Genomic DNA, 24,515 nt, shown 5'->3' with positions numbered 1-24,515 from the left:
ATATGCCTCGCTGATATGGGCTTATATGTTATTCAGAGATTACATTGATTTCCAAGCAAGAAGGGGTTTTCAGTAATCAAGCTTTATATCTGAAATTGTAATGCCTAGAATTTTACTTGGGACTAGGATAGTAGTAGCCTTGTTTAATAAATGCCTTTTTTGTGTTTATGGCAGTGTAATTACATATTAAAAAATGGAAAATTAAAATGGAAAATTACATATTAAAAGATGGACTACCATTGCTGTGTTAAACATCCTTTAAAATCAGTATGAATTTGTGTGTAGTACGTGCCATTCTGAACTCCACGATGCTTATGTTTCTGGGAAGAGGATTTTAATATCAACAAACAGGGAAACTGTCACAAAGGCAAGACTCATGCAGCACGTAGACTTATTTCAGGAAACTTAGTAACATGTGAGAGTTGCTGTATACAGCTGGGTTGCTATTTGGGTACTGAGCTAAGGACAGTGTATTTAATTAACAAAACCAATATTAATTTCCTGTTTCTTATTTACTAACAGGCAAGCTAGAGCAAAATGCAACCTCCAAGCATCCTGAAGAAATTACCTGGAAGTCAACGAGGCCCGTGAATGCAAACACTGTGTATTTTAGTAGTGCCTATGAATTGTCCAGTCGGATCTGTGGCACTCTCTTGGAAGCATTTGGTAACCTGAATTCTCTGTGGACACAAGGGTGGTTATGCCCGCAGCCAATGCTACACACACTACTAACCACTACAGTTTTCCTTGGGAGTTTTTATCACCTCTTGGAGGGACAGCTAACACTGTATTTATAGCACAGCTGAGAGCAGGGTTCTAGAATACTATATTTGAGAACAGGCATAACATGACCTTGTACTATGTTTCCTGCCAATTACGCTTCAAGGCATGTAATACACTGCTGTGAAACATGCTCCAAAACAGAAAGAAAGTTAAGACTTTTGAATCAAGGCTATAACTACTTACTGTGCTGCCCTTTTTTAGGTCTTTCTTGGTTTTGTGTTATTTTCGTATTTATGTGAGAATTCATAATTCTGTTTTACCGCATGTACCCTGATTCCTTGTAATGCTGCACTTTTACAAAACATCATCATAAATATTTTTGTGACTTGTTACTTGAGCTGAGAAATCAGCTCCCCATTGTGATTTAAATCAAAATTAGAGAAGATCACTTTGATTTAAACCATTTATCTGAAACTTTTAATCCTTAACTCTGATACACACTAATCGTGTGCTGATTTTTACCAGATTCTAAAATCTACCTAAATTAGTATAGAAAATTCTGTAACTAAGGAAAAAAATAAGGTAACTCTGAGGTAACCCAAAGAAATGGCTTTATCAAGTTTCTTCTCAAATTAAAAAACAAACATAAGAAATTATAAGCCAAATCTACAGAATCTGAAAGGTAGAAAAAATTAGTAAGAAGCAAAATCATGGTAACAAAACTAAAACATTTCTAGACAGTCATTCTGTTCAGTCTGATAGCATCAGCTCTATCTTTTTCTTTTCGGGTTTGACAGTCTTTTCTATGTTAATAGCGTTTAGAAGACTGCATAGGTGTAAAGACAGGAATGAGAGAAAGAAGATGGAATGTGAGAGACTGGGATGTGTGAAGTCTGTGGATGATGCGAGCTTCTTCAAGTTAATGGATAAAATGCAAGACAAAAAGTATTACAAATTAACTCAAAAATTGTGGATGAAGTGGGACTCCTGAATGAGCATAACCTTAAAATAAGTATGTGGATGAGAAGGAAGGAAGGATACACTAGTGGTGAGATTTGGGAATGTGATACTGCTTTAGGATGATAAGGATGCACAGAAGACTCTCCATAAAGACAGTCCCAGTCTCCCCTGGCACAGGGGAACAGAGAATGTTTTCAAAGGCATATTCTTCACAGTGATACAAACTTATGTCTTGAATTAGTAATTTACTAATTTTATTTCTGATTCATAATGAAGTATAGCAGTAGAAGAGGCTAAAAAGTGTAAGAGATATCCAGATAGAAATGTCTGAAATACAACACTAACCATTCCTCATGCAATAAATCAACAAAAACACTATATAAAAACTCCTCTATAACATAATGTGTTCATGTATGTTAATGTGATTGTGTGTGACCAGAAGAAGCAAAGTTTTAAGCATAACTTGGTATCATATGCAAAGCCCTACTTCTGAGTAACTTTATTTGAATTCTGCTGATAAATTGATATAAGGATCACAGCTCTGAATCTCAGAAAATTCACCCATTTGGGGAAATCTATTTAGTGTCTTGCTGGATGACGTGTAGAAACCAAATCCCAGCAAAGTGCACTCCAGCACTAGGGTAGTGGCTGAACTGCTGGGTTGAAAAATTTGTTGTGGATGAAGATCACTGCTGAATAAACATGTAGCACTTTATTTATACATATTTATACATAGGACATAAACCTTATTACCCACAGAACAACTTAATGATAATAGCTCAAAATGAAAAAAGAGTCAGATGTTGTGAAAGAAGATTTCAGATTTAAAAATCAGGTTTTCACAAGAAGAACTTCCCATAATTTACCATAATCTGTTTATTTAGTTGAAGAGTGTTGAATGCTTGAAGTTATGCATGCATTCATAAACAGTGCATAGCCCGCATAAGTCAAACCCCTGACATTTTAGACATTTCTACCTGAATATCTCTTATACACATTACTCTTGACTAGAATATTCACTGGTTTTCAATCAACACATCTCTCGGAGTGTGTTGTTAGTGGTCACCAACTAAAATAGAGCTACATTTGCTGAATTAATTATTGTAGTTACCAGTTCAAATTAGGAACATGTTTGGCCCTTTCTTCTATAAAGCAAAGCTAAGTACTCTGCAATTTCTGATGGCTCTGACTGCCAGGTAGGTCAGGAGCACCATGCGAACAGCTCCTCAAGTGGCATTTTGAACCTTCCCTTTCTTGTTTTGTCCAGTAAACATGAAGCACAGAGGTAATAAGCAAAACAAGTCACAGAAAAGTACACGAGAGCTTTTTCAAGACTTAAAAACGTTTCAGTCACAGTTTGATGTGAAAGTTCATGGGACTTGCCCAAACCATTTCCACCCTATTAATAGCCTTGGTTTAATATAGGCACATAGCAAAGGCACTGTGAAAACTTCCCCTACAGAAATCTGTCAATGCACTTCAGGTTTGAGTTACATAATTGCTTTTCCACTTCTAGAACCTCTTTAGAAGCCAGACTATATTAAGCAACATTTATAGTCTTCTATTCACGGTTCAAAGCAGTGCTGGGTAAGATATTTCCAAGGTAGCAATGAGAAAGCTAAGCTACCAGCTAGTTCTGCACTAAGTCAGTATTGCATTGTTCACCAATTCACATGGCTATAGTACTAGTGAGTTTTTCCACAGCTTTTGGAGAAGGTGTCCATAGGGAGGGAGCTTTTTCAAGCTTGGCCTTAGCTTTTGGAGCTGCAGATGGTGCTACTGAGCTATGAACTCTTTTGAAAATCTGGCTCTTAATGGAAGAATCAAATTACTTGAAAAAATTATCAGACATCACCCATCATGCAGCTGCCTGATGACTGATGTCACTCTTGGTCTCAGTTTACCAGACACAGTCACTTGAAGATCATTGCACTGTCTTACTTTGTAGTGGAAGTTGCAGGGTTTGGCAGCAGCAAAGATGCTGCTTGGTGTTTTCAGCAACAGAGTATTCCTGTGAGGAATTTTGAGATTTTGGCATCTACATCTGAATGGCTACAAAATGTTTTAAAATTTTTGAGGGTTTAAACTCTTATGTTCCCAAGCTAGTAACTTTTTGCTCTGAAATTTTGTTTATTCCAAATGTTCAATTTTGTAAAAGGGTAAATATGTTTATTAAATTTCAGCTTCTATTAAATACAGTGAGATTCTCATTCATTTCAACATTTGTTTTCAAAGATAAGTGCAAATTTACCCCCTTCAGCTTTTTTCCAGCTTTTATATCAGCTAGAGGAATTGAAATAGGATTTCAGTCTGTATTCACAAATGTAGGCAGGTGTTACTCCTGGGTGGGGACCAGGGCATTCATGGGACAGGGAGGGCAGCCACAACAGGAGGAGTTTTCAGGCACTCACCAAAACCTGGGGTTAGGGAGGAGGGTTAGTTCTGCTTTGGGCATGAACTGACTCGTAGGATGATCTTATAATGGCTTTTTCAGTGATTAACTTTCTGGCTTAACTTTCTGACTACTGCTGGAAATGACAATGGAATGTTTTCTGCAGTGGCTACAGAGAAATAAATGATAGTGGTAGAAAATGAGGGATGCATAATAAACTTAACATCTGTGAGGCTCTCAGTGACAGATGCTCAAAATGTGTGTCCTGGGGAGATATGATTCCAGTGACCTTGACCCACAGTAGCTGTCTCTTAGAGATGTCTGGTAAAATGTTTTTCACAGAGAAGAGACATGTCTGAAACACACTGTCGTGACACACAAAATAGTGTTACAAAGAGTCTCATACTGGGAGGAGGGACCCAGAATGTGTTTTCATTCTGGGTAGGATCATATTTCATGATCTCAATTGGAAAATAACCTAGTATACAGTTAAGATGAATCAAGCCCCTGATTCCAGCACATGATGGAATCCTGGGATTACTCCTATGAGATAAATCACTCCAATTAGTGTTAAATCATACTGTACTTGAAGTTTTGTGAAAAAGGCTCAAGTATGCTTTGGTTTTTATTGCTTTAAGTATTTTTTCGATAAACAAAGATCATTTTCATTTCACTTTGCATAATATCAGCATTGATTTTATATGAAAAATTTAAAAATTAAGGAAGACAGTATTCCTCCCATAAATTTCTCTCATTATCTTATGGCATAAATATGATCAAGAAATGTGAGAAAGTTAAACAGTTAATTTCAGGAATAAGGTATAAAAAACGCCATCAAAACTACATAAATAGTAGTTCTGGCAATACAGAAATTAACAGCCTTTTCCTGGTATACTGCCTAAAAATAGGCAGAACACTATGAATATTAAATAAATAAAGGCTGTTGTCATCCGGGCATCCCAATTACTCAGTAGTTCGATGTCATACAGTCTCTTCATGCACAAAGTACTTGTGAGGTCAGCTTAGTCTGCCTACACATAGCTTGTCCTTAGGTGCTGTAACCCTAACCTAACTCAGAGGTGTACTAAATGATTTCCTCCTCAGATTTGGATGGCTGGAAAGGGAGGGAGTTTATGAACCACTCCTTCAGTGACTCACTAATGCTACGGGAAACCTTAGATGGACACTTTACGCTGTCTTAATGCTAATTTGTAATATGAAAGACCATACAAAGCTCATAGACCTCCACTGGAGCTGGCGGGCTCAGATATATTACAGTTTGAATATATAGATATATCTGTAGAGATATATCACATTGTTTGAAAACCTAACACATTGCAGTGGAAAGGAAACATTCAGCTAACATAAAAATAAAGGCCAGTGATGGCTGCTGCTTTGGAAAGCAAAGCCCTTTTCCTTGTTACTTTTGGGAAGCTGTGGCATGGACATATAGAAGCGAGTTCTAGCAGTTAATTCAGGCAACCACATTGCAAATTTCCTGCATGCTCTGTCAAAAAAGTGAGGCATCACCAGGTGGACATACAAAGGAAGGCACCCTAATTTTGAAATGTAAATCTTTCACTTGTTTTCTCCTAGAGAGGTCCATAAAGACCGTTCAGTCTAAGCTTCCATCACACTTGCTTAAGAAAAGATCATTGACCTCCTGTAAAGAACCTCTTCAGAGAAATCATAGAAAGAAAATCCCGAAGGATCTGGAATCTGGTCAGTACTAAGTTAGCTCCTTCCTACCACAGACTTCCACATTATTTTTTTCTACAGGGTAGAAGGGTGCATTTGAAACGACAAATTCTCAGTGATGAGGCTGTTTATTTTAAGGCTGGACTAGAAATCAGTCATATGAGGGGCTTGATAGAAGAAAATCCAACAAGGTGGAAACAGCCTTCATATCCAAACCTGCCTATTGCAGTGACATTTTTAAGAGGCAATAATGAGGAAAAGATGAAGAAATTTCAGATAAAATCTGGTATTTATTTGTCTAGCCCATCACCACAGGATTTAGATCCCAGAATCAGCTATAAGCTGATGTAATTAAATTTTGTCACTCACATCTTAATTCTACTTTCACGGGCCTGTCACACTAAAGCAAAAATAAACACTTCTCATGGTATGGCTTTTGTTGGGGTTTTTTAAATCCTATCATCTTTAAATAGGAAACTATCTTCAAATGAAAAGGTTGCAACTTCCAAGAAAGAACCTCTTAAAGAAGATGATAGCTATTGCAAGAGCAGGTCGGAAATTATTTTCCACGAAACAGAATGACTAGTGGAGTTACCAAACCGAGCCCTCTGCTTGAGTAATCAGTTCTGTCATATCCTCTGGCTAACACTAATTCACAGAATGTAATGCAATATGTCTTTGGAACACAGTTCCATTTGTTCCATTTTTTTGATTGTTTCACCGTCAACAGTGAAAATAGTGAAAAAAAGTCAAAAAAGTGAATAAATCAAAAGTGAAAATAGGTCAAAAGTGAAAAACAGAAAATAGGTTCACTATAAGTAACTGTTCTTCAGAAAGGAGAAAATATTGAGCATATTAGATATAAAAACCTTTAAATTACTAGTTTTTCAATGACAACACTCATCCTGTTTCCTAACACAATTGGGTCTTCATAAAAGACTGCAGGGAAAATCTGGTCCTTTATGTTTATACAATGGTGCTACTCAAAAACAGCAAATATGAAAGATGCAGCCAGAAGTGTAAGATTATGCAAGCAACTCTGCAAACAGATTTTCTGTTCCCACATGAAGCTCATTAGAGCACATACTGAAATCTACTCACCCAGTATCAATTTTACTGCTGAAACATAACTCGCTAAGAAGCACTAAATGAATAGGATAGGCATAAGAGGTAAGAAACACCACAATACCTATCCCAAAGTATGTCGCAGGTGAACAAATTCTGGAGTTTCTGTTCCATGTTACCATTAAGTTCTTCTACATTTCTTTTTGAAAGAAGTTGAAGTAAAATGTCAAAACCTCACATGAGGTGAAATTTCTAAAAAAGTTCACTTAGAAATATTGGATATTATCTGTATTTTCATTTCAATAAATCAAAAAGACTCTTCTCACCAAAGCTTTCCATGATAAACTGTACTATAAAAGTCAACATGATAAAGGCAGAACAAACAATTCAGATTATCACAACACTCCATTAAGAAGCTATTCACAGTGACTGTGAGAATTGACAGCTCCTGCAACAGCGTGACTTAATCTGATCTTTGCTTTTCAAAGAGAAAAGTTTTCAGAGGTCTTTGATACAACAACACACTCATATATCAAGATTCTCAAACATTCTCAGAAATCTCAAGGACTGATAAGACCTATAAAAGTATTTTTAGAAGTGTGTATTACTGTCTGCAGAACGATTTGTCTTCCTCTGTTTGTGGTTAGTTTTCCTTGATGCTCATAATTTTTTTTTTTTTCTCAAAAAAACATTGCATGACAGCAGCTGCTTTCCTCCAGTCCCACAGAGCCCCACAGCACAGCTGGCAGACCCCACGGTTCAGGCAGTGGTTTCTGGACTCCACATTGAGGTCCTGTATGTCTTCTGGGAACTTTTACTGAGACTGTCAAGGGACTCCTGGGAGTGCCTGTTTCTGCCAGGAAAGGACGTCTGTGGGGGGCTGTGACCACCCAGATACTCTCACAGCAGGAGGAGGTCAGAAGCTTGCAGAGCATCGATGTGATCAGGGAAAGGGTGACCGGATCCTCCCTTAGATCTGCAGCCTCATGAGCTCCAACCCCAGCTGCACTAAGGGAGAGGTCAGCAGCACCTCTGCTTCTCAGATTGGGAAATAGAGACTACCACAATGGAAGCTGGTGAGTTGGCCAACCAGCTTTATCCAACTAGAGGCCAACCGGCTGTAAAGAGCGTTCAGATATGGAAACAGACTGTCCAGAGAGTCTTTGAAGACTCCCCCCTCAGAGATATTCAAAACCTAACTGCTCATGGCCCTGGGCAACCTCCAGCTGACCCTCTCTGAGCACGGTAGTTGAACTAGACAGCTTCCTGAGGTGCCTTCCAACTTCAGCCACTCTGCATATCTGATGAAACTACTGTCAGGATATAATCATGCCTTTGTCACTGCGATAGTATTCCTTTGTGAGAAAGAAACCACATACGGTGTCAAATACTTTCCCAGTGCACTTTTACTTAGCTTTCTATCACTCATCTCCATGTGAGTGCTGTCTCTTTCTCTGTTATCCCCACCCTATTCACCAGCAGACAAAATATGTTTGATTTTTCAGAATTGATGAATTTTAAATGAGATGAAAATAGAATCCAATTTGAATAAAACAGAAAAAAATCATAAGAAGATTTAAAGTGATTTAAATAAATTCTAAAATCATTGCATATGTAATTCCTCTCAAGAAGTTAATCTGATATTAATAGGAACATCTAGTCTATGTCATCTTTTGCTTAGAAAGCCTGGACCAAATAATCCTTGGAGTCCTTTCCAACCTGGTATTCTATGATTCTATAACATCAACCTATCTGGCCTGATTTTTGTTTGGTTGGTATTTTAATGGTTTTAAGAAAAAAAGGAAATGCCTTGACTAATATTTGCTTAATTTCTGTAGTTTTTCTCTCTTTTTTTCCTTTTTATGCACATTGCATACATTACAGGTCATTTGTGTTAAAAAAAAAAACTATGTTTTAAAGATGGGATTAATATAATATCTTAATTTTCACTTAAGAGACTATTGGACATCCTGCCCCATGATGAAGGTGAAGAAGTAACACCAAGCAGTGTCACAGCTGTCACAGCAGAATGAAGGTTTAAACAAAGGTAAGAAACAGCAGAAGAGAAAAAGACTCTTCACTGTCAGCAGAAAGGATGAAGTAGAGGGTTTGTGTAATGCTTATGCCTCCCCAGCAGTGTGCTCACACTGCAAATTACAGCTCATCCTGTGATCTTTCAATTTAGACCTCTGCAGCCACTTTTCTGCACACACACAATAAATGTGATTAGGCACAAAAGGTGACTTTCCTCCAGAACATGGGAATGGCCATTCTGGGTCTAACAAAAAGTCCCTCTAGGCAAGAACTCTCATTCTGTTTGCTCGTCATCTCCTGCTGCTAGTAAAAGAACAAGATATTTATACATGATGCTTCACTCTAATATCCTCCTGATTCAGTCCTCATCTAAATTTAGACTATAAAAGAAAAATGTACGCATCTGATAAAATCACTTTGGGAACCCCATTATATGGAACATGCATTTGGTGAAATTTGCCTGTCCTCCTTTAAGCATCTCTATCAGGATGAGATGAATCATGCTCTAAAAGTAGTTACTCTCCTTTAACTGTGGAGGGAACCAAGCAAGATTAGCTCAGACATAAGAATCTTTGTAAGAGATGGATGAAGTTATCTGAGATTAATCTCATTCAAAATACCTATAGTTAAACTTGGATTTGGGGTTTTAAAGTCAAGAGATAGGGACTAGGGCTCAGACGTGCACCTGTGACTGCTTGCAATGCTGAGATGTGTTCAGCAAAGGGGAATAGCAACAGCAAAACAGAGTCAAGAAACAGCAACAGAAACATTATTCAGAGGCAGTAAAAGGAGCAGCAACAGGATAACAGACAAAACAAGTAGTATTTTTTTTAATGATCTAGTGAGCTGACTAGGAGCTAGGCAATGAGCAGCTAGTGCAACATAAACAGGGAAGAATGGTTGTGGCGTCAACCATGTCAGTAAATCAGTTGCAGAAGTACTCATTTGAGGATCATTGCTACCATTTCTTCAAGATCTCCAGTCCTTCACACTTTTAACTCTATCAGTTGCTTTTCCAAGTTGGTATTGGAATCCTGCTTTCTCTCCTTCAGACAAAGGGTGGGGTTTATGTTCTTTAAGGCCTTTATAAACGTTACCTCTGTGGGAGTGCTATTCTTTCTGAAGAACCCAGAAAGTGCAGTTTAGCATCTGGAATGGATTATGAGTTGCAGTTGCTTTAATTTTTTTTCAGTGGAAATCATTAGAAACTGAACCTAGCCTTTTCTTACTATTTAAACACATGTGACCCAGAGGGTTAGGTCAGACTGAGATTCACTACTGCTTCCATCAAGAAAATTGTACAGAACAGCAGCTTTACTCTGTACAGCATTTTTTCCTGCAAAAATTTCCTTCAAAATCAGAGGAGAATCATAGACTGATTTATTTTAATAAAACCCAACAATATTGTAATAAAAAGCCAATCTAAGTAAGGACAAAGCTAAGGAAAGAATTCTAAGAATCAAAGCAAATTAAGAAAAGGAAGAAACAACAAATCTTGGTAGGTTAGCTCAAAACAAGCAAAAAGCAAGAAATGCATCCAGACAGTCACAGCACCAATATTTCACTTTCATTTACTTAGCAAAGTGAGACCACAGCCTCCAGACATTTTTCTCAGGTAGTATGTGAAATTCAACCTGCCTTATGGCAAAATGAATTGGGCAAAAGAAAACTACTAAGGATAAAAAACAAGTTGGTTATCTCAAGAAAAATGTAATGGGGCCAACCTCTTGTGACACCATAAAGCTGGGTCTTACTTAAGCTGTTCTGCTTTCCAGGCTTAGACCTTTTGATCTGCTGGTCTTAAGGAAAAAACTCTTTTGCATGTTATATGCTTTATTATTCGCCCAAAAGATAACTTTGTTTTCCTTCCAGCACTTCCTCTCCCACAGCTATCCCTTCTGCTACTGAACTAGTTTACTCTACAATGGCTCTTCAGATTACTTTTTTGTTCAAGAAGGAAAAAAAAAAATGAGATTTGTTTCCCAGCTTTCATCCTTCTGAAAGTGTTGCTACCATGCCTCTCTACCCATTTCCCTGTTCCTGGTACTGCTGCCGAAGGACCACCTAGGGGTTAGCATTGTTATTGCTTCTACTAAGACTAGCTGTAAAGGTTTGGGGGTTTAATGATGCAGAATTGGGCTCTTGATATTTTTCATCTTTCAGAATGAAATTCCCTGTGCAAAATCACACTGAAATGCAAAATGCTAGCAGAGTGCAGCCTGACACAGTACTTCCTGAGTAATGAATCTTAGGTGGAGAAAGGAAAAAAAGGGATTTTAAAGTATTTTTTTGTGCTGTAAGTGTACAAGAGTCTTTATTGTGTAAAATGACATATTCCACATAGGCTCTATTACTATTTTTAGGATCAAAACAACTTCAAAGACCATCAAGTTCATCTGCAATGATAATATTTATTGTGGGTTTTCAAGAAAGGCCATGAACAAGTGCTCTGAACTTTAAAAGCTATCATGACAAATCATTTAAAGAAGAGATGCCAAGTGTTTTGACATCCAGGCCACATGGCGTTTACAAATAGAGACTGTGAGCCAGAGTGGAACTGCTCCCTTGGGTCTTTGTTTCCATGACCTACTGTGATCCTCTTGTTCAAGTGTACTGTACATTTCCTTTCTATGTGAAACACTACTATTTCCAGTTCATAGAATGATTTAAAAGGTCACTATCAAAGCAAGTTCAAAACTTCACAGGCTTACTCGGATTCTCTTGAAATTTTCTGTGGCTTATGGCATAAGGTTAACAATCCTGAAATGGAGTCATTTGAACAAAGTACTTCTGAAGGAACATGTTCTCCACCTGCTCCCAAAGTAGTCCAGTACAAGTTCAACAAATTCTCTTGACATGTTATCTTTACATGGAGCTTGAAAAATTGCACAGGTCACCAGTGTTCTGTATTTTTCAGAGAATAAAATATACAATAACTCTTAACCAGAATCTAATATTTTCTTAACAAAGGCCATGCTTGCATTTGCAAGAACTGTACCAAACAGGCCTGATACCTGTCTAGTTTCACACCCAGAATTTCCTCCAGAGGAATAGTTGTACATTTGACGGTGTCTTCATCTCCCGTAGGTACTTTTAACCCATGTTTTTCAGAGGCCAGGGAGCAGAGCACTCTGCTCTAGAGCCACATGAGTATCCTTTTAGCATATTCAACAAATGTCAGTACTGATATAAAGCAAATCCCCTTCCCCACTTTATACACAGATTTCTACCCTTTAAGCCCAAATATTGGAGAAAGCACAGGGAGCACTGGTAAGACACCTCACCTTGAAGGACTCTCAGCACCAGTTACCTCCTATCTAAAGCCTGTGACACAGGAAGGATTTTTCCAGTTTCATAAACTGCTGTTCATCAGCTGAGCTACAGTCATGAATCTTGTTGATATTCTCAGTTTTTGGAAAACAAGATAATACATATTGATGAAGTAGATTATAGCTATTCCACATTATCTCACATTTGCAAGGAGGTAAGAGCATGCATGCAGTCAGATATTGCTACTCCCTGATGCACAGTGACGTGCTACATCACAAAACCCATGAGTCACAGCTAGGGCAATCTTCTCCAAGCTACCACTCCCTATTTTCTGCAGCCACCCGGGAAAAATCAGTGCAACCACACTGCTTATGGATTATTCCCAATGACTCCAGTGGCTCTGTAACTCAAGGACTTTTTCAAGTATCTGAACTCTCTACTGTGCAAATCACACAACTGATTACTAAAGGTTTGTGGTTTGTTTTGTGTCTACAATTAGCCAAATAATTTATTAATAATTAATACTCAAAAAATGAACCAAGAGGTTTCTGAAAGAGGAAATCTCTAGCTATCTACATTTCAAGTAACAGTGGGCCAGTTCTCCCTAAAATGTAGTATCTACATGTGTCTTTTCACTCCCTGTTACTCTTTTGCTCCCCAGACAGCATTGCCTCTGCACAAAGAAGACATTGATGATACAGTAATTCACAGTGGTCATTCAAGTCTTTAGACAATGTAATAAGTCATGCACGCTCATACTTCAGAAGAGTAGAACTGACAAAATAAAAACATAGAATGTGAAATGAGATTCTGAAAAATAACTGGATTTGTGCTTCAAACTGACTCATCAAAAAATAGTATTCTCAAAGTGGATTGAACACACCAGAATTGACTAGGAAACTGATTAGTCTTTTCAAAGACAGCTTTTTGTCAAAAAAAAAAAAAACAAAAACAACAAACAAAACAAAAAAAAACAACAAAACACTCTTCATTTTAAGCCTTTAATTTAATGAAAGAAACAAGTGAAATAAAATCATGTTGCGCTTCTAATAATGTCATAATTGTCACAGTGACCTCTTTTGCCTTTGAGGAATTCTGCTTGTAAGTCAAATCATTTTCATTACAAAATCGAATATATTCTGATCTAAATAAGTTAAAGATTTAGAAGTGTTAGATTCATAGCAAAAGCTTTTCCTGCCCAGAAGAGATTACATTTTTAAATCTAACTCATGAAAACATTGACAATTTTAAGGATAGTTTCAGAAGGATTCAGTTCTTTCAAAATTTGCTATGAGGTAGGAAAGTCATTTCCTTCCTATCCTTACTGTGTAACTGGATTCATATCATTCATGTTGCATTTCTACAATTACTCTATTAACTGCAGGGCCTTGATTTTCCTTTTATGTTACTTTTTGTAGCAGATTATTTGAAAGTGTGCACTTAATGGAGCTGCTTTGCTTTCATTTCCATTTCTGTAAATGTAACCAGCAGTTTCTGGGGAGGTATTTTATTTGCTACTATGAACAAGATCAAAATCAAACTTCTTCCCAAGTGATGTTGTAACAAGTTGTATGAAAGTGATTTATCAAGAAGTCTCTAAATCACAGTAAATAATTTGAAGCTGCTTTAACAATGTCAAGGTATTTGAAATCAGAGCAGCTGGCTGTAGTCCAAGGAAGGGTAGTGAAAAAATCAGACTTTCAGCCTGCTTAAGCAGGTTTTTATTAACAAGAATCTTGGTTCATTCTATATTGTCTGAAGTTTCACGTTTGAATTTAAGTTCGAGCAAAACTAACGTAAGGGTTTTCCAGTGTTAGACTGGTCATTAGCGATGAGCTGAAACTGGTTTAAACCAAAGTTTAAAACAGGTTTAAACCTTAAAACAGGTCTCTTTAATCTTTGTATAAATCACATTGGAATAATCCAGATTTCTTGATTCAAACAAACTTTAGTTCTGTCTCTGCACACAAACTGTAAAAAGCATTGGATTCAGTGGTCATGCCACTGCTACTAATTTTTTTCCCATCTAGTGAAATTACTGCTTAACCTGATACGAGAAACTCAGCTCTGGCTTTTGAGTTTTGTTATAAAACCTATTTCAAGAAGGAGTTTCACTATTCTTCAGACAAAAAGAGGAGAAAAAGACGTTCTACCTACTTTCCAACTAGAGAAATACAGTACAGCTGTAAATCTATTGTCTATAATGCTCTGTTGTAAAAGTCCTGTGTCAGGGAAAAAAACTGGACCAGAAAAATTCTGAGCACACAGTTACTGTTTTAAGAATTTATACCATGCAGAGTGCTTTCTTCTTGCCTTAAAACTGCAAGCAGCCTGTTTATTCAAAACTCTCAAGAAGTTTCAAAAAAAAACCTGTAAATGGGTTACTGTAGAACAACCAGCTCTCAGAAGCAGAGTGTGAAGCAGCACATAACTGATCCCCTTCTGGGAATCCTGTATTCTGCAAGGCCAGAATGATGCTTTTCCACTTTCAGAATACATTGTCAACATTTTCTGGATTAGCCCCAAACTGGTAGATTATTTTCACTTTCTATAATACAGATTCCAAAAGATAACTAGAAAATTTGGAGGGATGCTCTCCAAGTTCAGTGTAATATAAAGATGGTTCATGGGAAGCAAAAGCTATATCCCTATCTATCTAATGAGCCAACCAACTATTTAAACTATATATTTAGGCATTTACCCAAATGAAGGTGTCCCTAAGTACATTTTCAAGCAATGATGCTGCAATGTTAAAGTAATAAATTAATAGTAAGGGTATAAAATGGAGTAATAATTGAATGTATGGCATTATTAATTTTAGTATGTTTAATATTGTCTGATGTCTCCACTGCATGACTCAGCAGAGACAAAAGAAATACGTAATGCAGGCACACAGGAAGTGAGTGGTCTGTCCATGGAGCTTTAGTGCAAAAGTACAAGCAAGAAATCCAACTTTCAAATGCAAAAAGGAAAACCTTCAACTCCCACCTTAAAAATCTCTGAAAGACAAGCATATTTTCTAACCTTCTTGATGCTGAAGAAAGAGGGCATCAGCAAAGGGCCATCACACAGTTTCGTCTTGTTTTCTTTTATGAAGACTGACCCTTTCTTTAGTTTTGAGAAGAAAAAGACGTGGGCACTTCTTTCCAGAGACATCTTGTCCTGCAGTTGTCAGTCAGATCGAGGCTCTTTGGCTGAGCACAGCTGACTGCTCACTCCTGCCCTCCTCTTGTTCCTGCTTTGAGCTTTCTTCTTGGTGGGCACGGGGGCTGGGGATGCTTCATGCACTGGATCCTATCCTAAGACTTCCCCTCCATTAAAAAGCAGTGCAGTGCAATGGAAGTGGGATGGCCCAACAGATACACAATGGGAGATTTAACTTTAGACTGGAGCTAGTCTGGCCCTGGGAATTTAGCATCCCTTAGCAAGCAGAGTGCATTGGATTAGAGCCTAAACTCATCATGAGATCCTAAACTATCTCGCAGTTTAAGTTTCTCCAAAAAGAATTGAGTCTGTATGCTGTGAGACCAAACCACAATATAAACTGATGCAGAGTAGGTGCAGTAAGACTGGGAGTCATTCTGGACTGTGCTGCTGACCTAAATTACTTTGCTAGCATAAATGCACTCAAAGGTGCCTCACTCTCCTGCATCAGAGACAGACTTGGTGTTGAGCATAACATTACTAATTCAAAGGCAGAATCCAGCAGCATGAAATCAGTTGTATGTGTGGATCAGAAATCTTATAACAATCAGCTCACAGAAGTTTACCAAAAATTGTTACTTTTGGCCTTAGATAGTCTCACATCAGTCAAAATGACCCAGTGCATTTTATTAGACTGCCACACCAGCCAGTTACAGTGATTGCTCGACATTACGTGTTGCAAAACATGGTTATACTCTTTATAGGCCAGGCACAATCCATCTGGCAGAAGCAAGATTATATCAACAAAAATAATTCAGCTCAGTGGTCATCAAAAGCTTTTAGTGTCCAACACCTCCATGCAGCAGTGTTTAAGCAATTTGCTGACTGTGCCCTACTTTTTAACTTTTCCTGTGTTACCTGTACTTTGGAAGGCAGTTTCCAGTGTTCACCAGTAAAGGCCATCACTTGCTATTACCATTTAGAAATTAAATCCTTTTTTTGATGACTCAGCCTGCTGGAAAAAGCCAGCTTTTGCTTTCCTACTGCACCAAGTGAACTAAATTAACTTCCAGAAAGGACACGGGGCTCACACTCCTGCATATTTCAGCTGCTGGCTGTCATCTGGGACTTGCAAGTGCTCAGTTTGTCAAGCTTCTCAGGATCCTTAAAATATAAATCTTTTTTAAAAGCTATACAGTGCCTCCACTCTAAACAGAAACATAGGGAGCTGAATACTCCAGCTACAACATCAGAGCATAGAGGGTGAAGAAGGACAGAAGTTTATTTGCCCTGCAAAAGAAGCCCGTGGCAGGTATATTTGAAGAAGTACAGCACTACCAGGAGGATATAAAAGTGAAGGTCTGCTGTGCTCAGGCAGCACTTGCTGCTAATACTGGCTTTTGGAATATGTGTTTAGCTTGATCACAATATTACACTAATACTGCAATGACTGGCTATACTTACACACAGTCTGTACCAGCTCATCCTAAACCAGCTCGTGTGCCTCTACACCCTGCCCTTCCATCCTCCTGGCACCAGGGTGAGCCTGAACCGAGCTCTGACTGCTCTCATGGGTGGAGATACACTCTAGCCACTCCCAGGCCAAGAGGCACAGAGCTGGCTCAGCTCCTGACAAGATTCATGACTGCAGTGACTGCAAGTGGACCTCTGCTGAGCTACAGCCCACCTGGGCTGTGGTTCATACACGCTCATCGGTCAGCAAAAGAAGGGCAATCACACACCTCTGCCTTAAGAGGACTGAATCTGTTGAAGTATAGCCCTGTATACTGTCAACAGCTTGAATTTGACCATGGGCCCTCTGGAATTTCTCTTGGCCTCTGATATGAAGATCTCATGTCAGCAGTACTCACACAAAGCTGAAATTTTCCAGCTGCCCACTGGACACCCTTTTCCATTGCCAAAGCTGGCAACATGTGATAGATGCATACACATACAAATGCAGTCATTAAAAGCCTGCTCCCACTGAAATTAATGAAAGTTAGCTTAATTTGCATCAGTGGAGGCTGTACTCAGTTCTTTATCAGAGAACATAGAAGGAGTGAACACAAAAGAAATACAGTATGCTTGCTAATGTACCTAGCACTGGCAGTAATAATAAAGCACAAGCCATATGATACCACTTACAGCAAGACAATCACTACACACTGGGGACCCCAAAACTCAATATAGCATTGCAGCAATGAGATTTCATGCACACCCCCTCTGAGTCCCATTTGACACACTGACAGTAAATATCAAGCCAATATGCTTGTGCATGTATCCATTAATGCAGTTAAAAAGCTTTGGAATGAATGCCTGATAACAGGTTTAGTACTTTAAATTAGCTTAGAGGAAACACCAGCTGGTAAAGCTAAGGCATTATTTCAGGTTTGTTATTTTAAATAAGGTTGATAATAATTATTGATTGCTTTTTGCCAGTCTATTCAAGGCTACAGATTTTCTTCACACCAGTACTCTTGTTCTTAAAGCAGTCAGTTGACCTTCTGTTGGTGGGCTGGAGACAAATGAAAAAACTATGTCAGGAGGGAAGCTTTTAGTCTTTGGGGCATTGAGACATACAGCAGTAGTAATGCTGACCTCACAGTCAGTTGATGGCTGAAACAGCTGAAAACAAAGCCAGCACTCACTAACATTTGAATCACAGCTTGCAGTGTTTCTCCAAGTTATTCCTCTATCAATCCACCTTTAGTTACCGATCCAATTCAAACACCCATAGGAATCCACCCTCAGAAGGATCCCATCCAGATGATCATAGGTTGATTGTCCCAGAGTTTTTATACTGGCGTGGAATAAAGTAGGCAGCCCTTTCCCAGATCCAGCTGGTATTCTGACAGCTTCATTGTATCCAGGTGCCTGTTGTCCCGTCACTGCTGAAGGTGACTTTCTCTACATCCTCCCTCAAAGAAGGGGCTCATGTGAATGGTCCTAGTCTATTTGGTCAGAATAATCCAGACCCTTTGTTACACTGGATAGGAGTTTTTTCTTGAAGCAGGGTGCAGGGGACAGAGATGAACTCTGATGAACAGATGAGTTCTGCAGGAAAATCTGTAGGCACAGTAACCTTCAGCAGAAGGACAGGCATGCCGTCAAGCCATGAAGCTGTCTGCTGACTGGACATCTCCCGGAAGCCCTGTATTCTCTTCCTGTAGGTGTTGCTGTTCTAGTATAAAATACTTTTACTTAGAGGTTTATCGTTTCCATGTTGGGGAAGACTGCTACTTAAATTTGCTTGTATAATTCAAGTGAGGCAAATAACTGAAGTGCAGACAAGTTCTCAGCCACCACTACCTCTTCTTTGAATAACAAGTAAACAGGAGAGGTAAGTGCTCTCCAGCTTCCTAGGCTACGGTGTCAATGGATGGACACATATCAAAATGGAGTATCTGTAATGGAACATATATTCTTGTTTTATATTTTTTAGTACTTGGCAGACACAAATTACTTCTTCCATATATGAATTTCTTAATATTCATTGACAATTATTTACAATAAAATGTTGGATATAAAATCTAAGCATATAGAAAATCAGAGGGTAAACAAAATCATGTCTCTGCATATTTCTGCTTTTCTTCTACACTTTTCCTTCTTCATGTTCACCATTCGATTCTCAGGATACAAAGGCAGCTTTTAGTGTAGCATGCTTTGAAAGAGTTGTAAAATATGGAGCAAGTAATTTCTACCTGAGATGAGTTAATAATAGTAATAAAACACGAACCTACATATTTCTCAGCTGAAGATCTCAAAGTGCTCAGATTAATACATAAAGCTTCAGAGACCTTTAGGAAAAAAAGTTAGAGCTAGGAAAATTGAAGTATGAAAAGGTGGTATTATTAAAGCACAGCACTGGGGAAACTGGAAAAGTCCTGGTTCCTATCAACTTTTACAGCTTTCAAGGCCAAGACTGTATGGAGTTATGCTTGAAAGGTACAACCCAAAGGTAAGACAACTATTTAACAAAAAAATACTACAGAATTCTATAATTTCTATCATCAGGGAACAACAAGCTTCTCTTTTATTTCTGCAGCGCAATCTGTTCATTCTTCTTTCCCCATTATCCACTTGGCAAATATAACATTGAGACACTGCATCTGTTGTCCAATTTAGTCGGTATCACTGAAAGGTTGGAGGTGCCTCAAAAATGCTTGGTATTGTTAGGAAAATGTGCTGAGCTTTTTTTTTTTTTTTCCATCAATAAATTCAGTGACATCTTATGCTCTTCAAGTTCCCTGTTTGGAGACACTGTGAGCTTGTCTTTATACATTGCACCTCCTGACTAGGAAGGATGCTGTTGCAACCCCATAGTCATAAATGTTTTAACCTGAACTGCAGAGCAATATCAGTTTTCCATCCATGATGACCAACCATTTGCTGAGTCCTGTTTGACCATGCACTCTACTGCCTCCTTTTCTGTAATGCAGATACTATACGAATTGTCTGCTCAAAGTTGTAGGTTTCAGCTCATTACATTATGGAAACAATTTGAATGGATTGAAACTATAGGATTCTTTAGAATTCCATCTTTTTTTTTTTTTATATTGCTTACCAAGGGAAAATTATTACGGGTATCACAGAAAGAAAACAGAGGCTTAGAGAAGATTTCTCTTTCATAGATGTTTTTATTGTTTCTAAGTGAATCTAAATGAACTTAGATTTTTTTCTCTAAGGTATTCAGTGTTATTCCTCAGGCCGGTTACAATGAAAACTATTGACAGTCTTTACATGTTTCCTAACAAGATGTGTTCTCTTCCCAGTCAATGTTTCGTAAATGCATAGATTTTATAATACTCTTCAAGAGAGGACCATGGGGGACATGTATGTAATTAAACTCCACTTAAAATATGGAAAAAGTGGAGCAAGGTATTCAGTGATAAAATGGATATTTCAGGATTCCAGCTGCTTGACAGTCCTGAATATAGAGTCAGTCCTAAAATGGTTCTCTGTTTAATTATGTACTTGGAAGAGAAAGTTAGCTGTATCCTGTTGCTGATTTGCAACATGGAAATTAATGAGTCTCGATTGGCTGAGAACTAGTCTTATCATTAATGTTCTTTATGCTAATTCTCAATTTCAACAAAATCAGACTTACTCCTGTTGCTGACCAAATCATCCTTAGCTGTGACACTGTAGACTTTGCAAAATCATGCAAGTAGAAATATTGTCATAAAATACAGGCAAATTCCATTAGGACCTTCTGAAAAAGCAGATAGAAAACAAGGAAAGTGAGATACGATCCTGATAATACTTGTGGTATGTGGGCAAGAACATTTAGGTTTCTATGTTTTTAAAATATTACAAGAGTTCTGAGCTGTGATTGCAGTCCACCAAAAGCAAGGTAAGATCCAAGACAAGTGAGAATAAAATTCAAGCATCAAAATCAGCATCAAAATCACCTGTTCTGCAAAATGCTGGGAATAGATGGGTAAAATGGACACAATTATTAATTTTAAAAATATAGTAAAGAAAAGCTGAAGTTCACTTTTGTAAAACAGGCACAATTCAATGTTCCATATGACATGGAGCAACAATGGCAGTAGTTTCATTGGTGCTTCACAGAGCAGCTCATAACACTTGTCAAACATTAAGTATTTAAGATTACACTAGGGAATTGCCAGCACTTCCAATGAAAAGTTCACAGACAAGAATCTCTGCTAAAATGTATCTTCACTGTTTGCCTGTTGTTGCAACTGAATATATATATATATATGAGTTAGAGTTTGCTGTGATGGGAGACTGATAAATCACACTTCAAAACAAAAGGGGTACTGGATTGACCTTTGTCAAAAACACACATTGCTATACGGTACCATGAAGCTGACGCCACATAGTGCTGGTGGCTATGGCCCTCATTGGTTTTAGTTACCCACATGGAGGCAATCCAGACTGAGAGCTCTTTTACAAGGGAAGCTGGACTTGATGCAGATCTCATCTTTCCCTCTCCCACTGCACCCAGTCTGAGATCTCCTTTCATATGTCTTCAATCTCCATATGATTCTGAGTCCTTTACCTTCTCTGAGTCCTGAACTACAGGCTGGGCAATGCTTAGGCAGGGTTATTTTCCAGGCTGTAGCAAGTACCTTCTTGTGTCACTTGGCTTTTTTGCTTTCTCGCCTAACTGCACCTTCTTGTCTTAAAGCAGTCTTGCCAGCTCTTTACCAGTAGGTGACCACCACCTAGTAGCTCATAGCTCTTTGACCTCTCTCTTCAATCTGTGCCCATACTTTGGAGGCTTCCACTGTTATCTCATGTTTTAATTTCACATCATAACAGGAGACACCTGGTACCAAGTTCCAGTTCACTACGCAAGGTCTCACAGCAATTTGGTACCAGACTGAGGCTTGTGTAGTTAGCAAAAGGCATAGTTAGCATAAAAAACAGCATAAGGCATATGTCCTGCTACTGGCCACAACATTATTTATACTGACACTGTGTACAAAATGTTTATACATTGGTTACCGGTTATGCTATATTAGTGTGTTTATGTCTGGGTTCAAAGCAAACTGATATTAATTAAATCCTCTCAGCCTGTTTCCACTTTACAGGTACAAAAGACCTGTGCTTGGACTTCACTGCTGAGGTTGAACCATGGACAGCCAGCAGGTCTGATCCTGCTGCTTTCCATTAAAGCAGTAGTGGTTCTTCAGACAACATTATTAGTTCAGAATTAAGTGCTTGTGCCCAGTAGGTGGAAAACAAAGGAAGATACTTGTGGAGCATATGTTTCACTTTAAGAAGTACAAGCTGTTAGCAGTCCTGCTGACAGGATCTAAACTAGTAAGCAAATGGACTTCAGGGCTGCAGCTGACTCCAGCAAACTCATGCTCCAGGAAGGGTGGGCCATGGTAGACAACATGTGAAACAGCCACTGTTTGTGCTGATGCAATTTGTTTTTTGCACAAATCTAAATTATTTTCAAACAAACTTACCTCTTCTTATTATCAAAACCCCAACAATTTACTTTGGAGCGGAAGAATTTGCTTAAGAAGAAACTATTAAAACAATTTTATAGTCTTTATAGTAAGAGATATGATGAAAACCAGGATTCCTCCTCTCTCTGGGGAGTCCCCATCTGCCAGACCTGGGAGTGAAACTTCCTCATTTGTTCTGTCTCTGGCCTCTTGAATCTTTCCTTCCTCTCTGAACAGTGGCCCAGTCATTTCAGATCAAGGGGTTTTGCTGAAGGAATGAAGGGATGGGACTAGATGTCCCTCAGAGTGACTCAGAAGTTCAGCAGAATATTGTTCTACATAGCAACCTTATGAAGAATGTGAATAAATATTAGCAGGAGATAGTGTACGTCCACATGATCTTTACTGAGGGAATGGCTGATTAATGAGAAGAATCATTATAACAGATAGATGTAACAATCATAATAACAATTAAATTTTTATCTTACCAGATGCCAGATTTGTATCATTGATGCACACATACATAGAGATGTTTACATCTAATTCTTTTTGCGTGTGGTGAATTTTACATTATGTCAGTATTGTTCAAACATTTACACAAGAGATTACATTTTTCCCACAGCATGTCTCTATTTCCTGTTTGAAATCCAGTGACCACAAATACTGAGAAACTCTTTAAATAACTTGTGGCCAGTGACATGAGCTCATGTTTTTATTTGAATGAGAAAAGGATAACTAACGAAGACCATCTACTTATGCGGTATGAATCACTGGGGCAAAAACGTTCCAATTTAACAGCAATACAAAAAGAAGTGATTCAGGTGTCCTGTTAAGAAAGTAACACCCTTTTTTACTGTAATGAAAAATGTGTAGTTTCATAATCTTATTCCAGTATGTCAAAATCTAACCTCAGTTTTCTTCATCCACTCTCTGTTAGATACTGGTGTCCAAGATCTCTGGCCAGTACATAGCTTTTTTTTTTTTTTTTTCATTCCAATTAAAAAAATCATTTCCATTTTTACAGCTTTCTTTCCTTTATGCATAAAATTAATAATAATTTCTGCATTACTGTCTACCTATAGCATTGAGTTCTCACATCTGACATTCTTATCAAACAAATGGAAAGTAGCATCCCAACTTGCCACTCAACCACACTAATCTTATATCAATGTCTCTTCTTTGAAATCGATGATGTGACACCAGTGTAAGATCAGGATCAGCTTCTCTCATTTCATATGCTGAAAGCTAATGACAATGGAAAATCACAGAATTGATCAACTGCATTTCTATCACTAAGTCTGTGCTAGGGAGGAAATTGGTGCCACCAGCACCCACGGAGAATGAAAAAATGCTAGGAAACTCTTTGTCAGTACTGAATACAGCAATGTGATTTCTGTCCTGATTCTCCACTGCTCAAATAATGATGAAATCATAACAGTAGAGGGTTTTTTTATGAAAATACCAGCAGCCAGGTGAACCAGCCACACATACTGATCTTCCTGTGCACCCATAGGTATCAGACACAGGGAAAAATTTACAGTAAAGCTGAAGAATGATGAGGAAATGGAACAGGCACATGTTCAACAATGCTGCAGTTTGCCTAAAGGGGACTATTGTCCCTACAAGAGTAAAAAGGAATAGGAAGTACGTCCTTTAGTCAATAACTGGTCTAAGTTGAGCTCCGGTTAAGGTACACCAGCATACCAACAAGGGAAAGATGTTGTGACCAGAAAAAAGGAAAAATGTGCTGTGTGTAGTAAAAACAGCAAAATTCCTCACTAATGCTCCAGTGATAAAGGCATGACAGTGAATCTGGAAAACAAAACTCCTGAGTCCTTATTGTTATCAAAAGTTTCTTATGAGATGGTTGATAAGGGCCATAGTCAAACAGCTGTTTGGCTCCAGCTGGCATGGTGGCCTTCACAGACATCCAGTAGATGATATCAAGATCAGGTATCTCAAAGAAATTTAAGCTTTCTAAATCCCTGTGTTTGTTTGCTTTTTCTTGTCATTCAACTTTCCAGTTGGTAAATTGTAGACAACAGCATTCCTCTGTTTTACAGGTAAGGAAGAACATGTTAAAAACTGCAGGGCATTCAGGGGTTACCCTAGTCAGGAGGGCCATATAAATGCCTATAAAACAAAAGTAGTATTCCCAATACTAATACTGACGTAGTAGTTTGATTCTCTGTTTTGTTCTTCTGCATTAAAAATCTCCCACCCTTCCCCAAGAAAGAAAAAAAGAAGCATTTTAAAAATAGTATTAAATACCAAGTGCTAACGTTTATTGTTCTCGCATCAGT

Source organism: Pezoporus wallicus, unplaced genomic scaffold, assembly GCF_028554395.1.
Source record: "Pezoporus wallicus isolate ANWC-B61680 ecotype Strahan unplaced genomic scaffold, APGP_CSIRO_Pwel_v1 scaffold_6446, whole genome shotgun sequence".
Lineage (NCBI taxonomy): Eukaryota > Metazoa > Chordata > Aves > Psittaciformes > Psittacidae > Pezoporus > Pezoporus wallicus.
Note: the sequence above shows the minus strand (reverse complement) of the source record.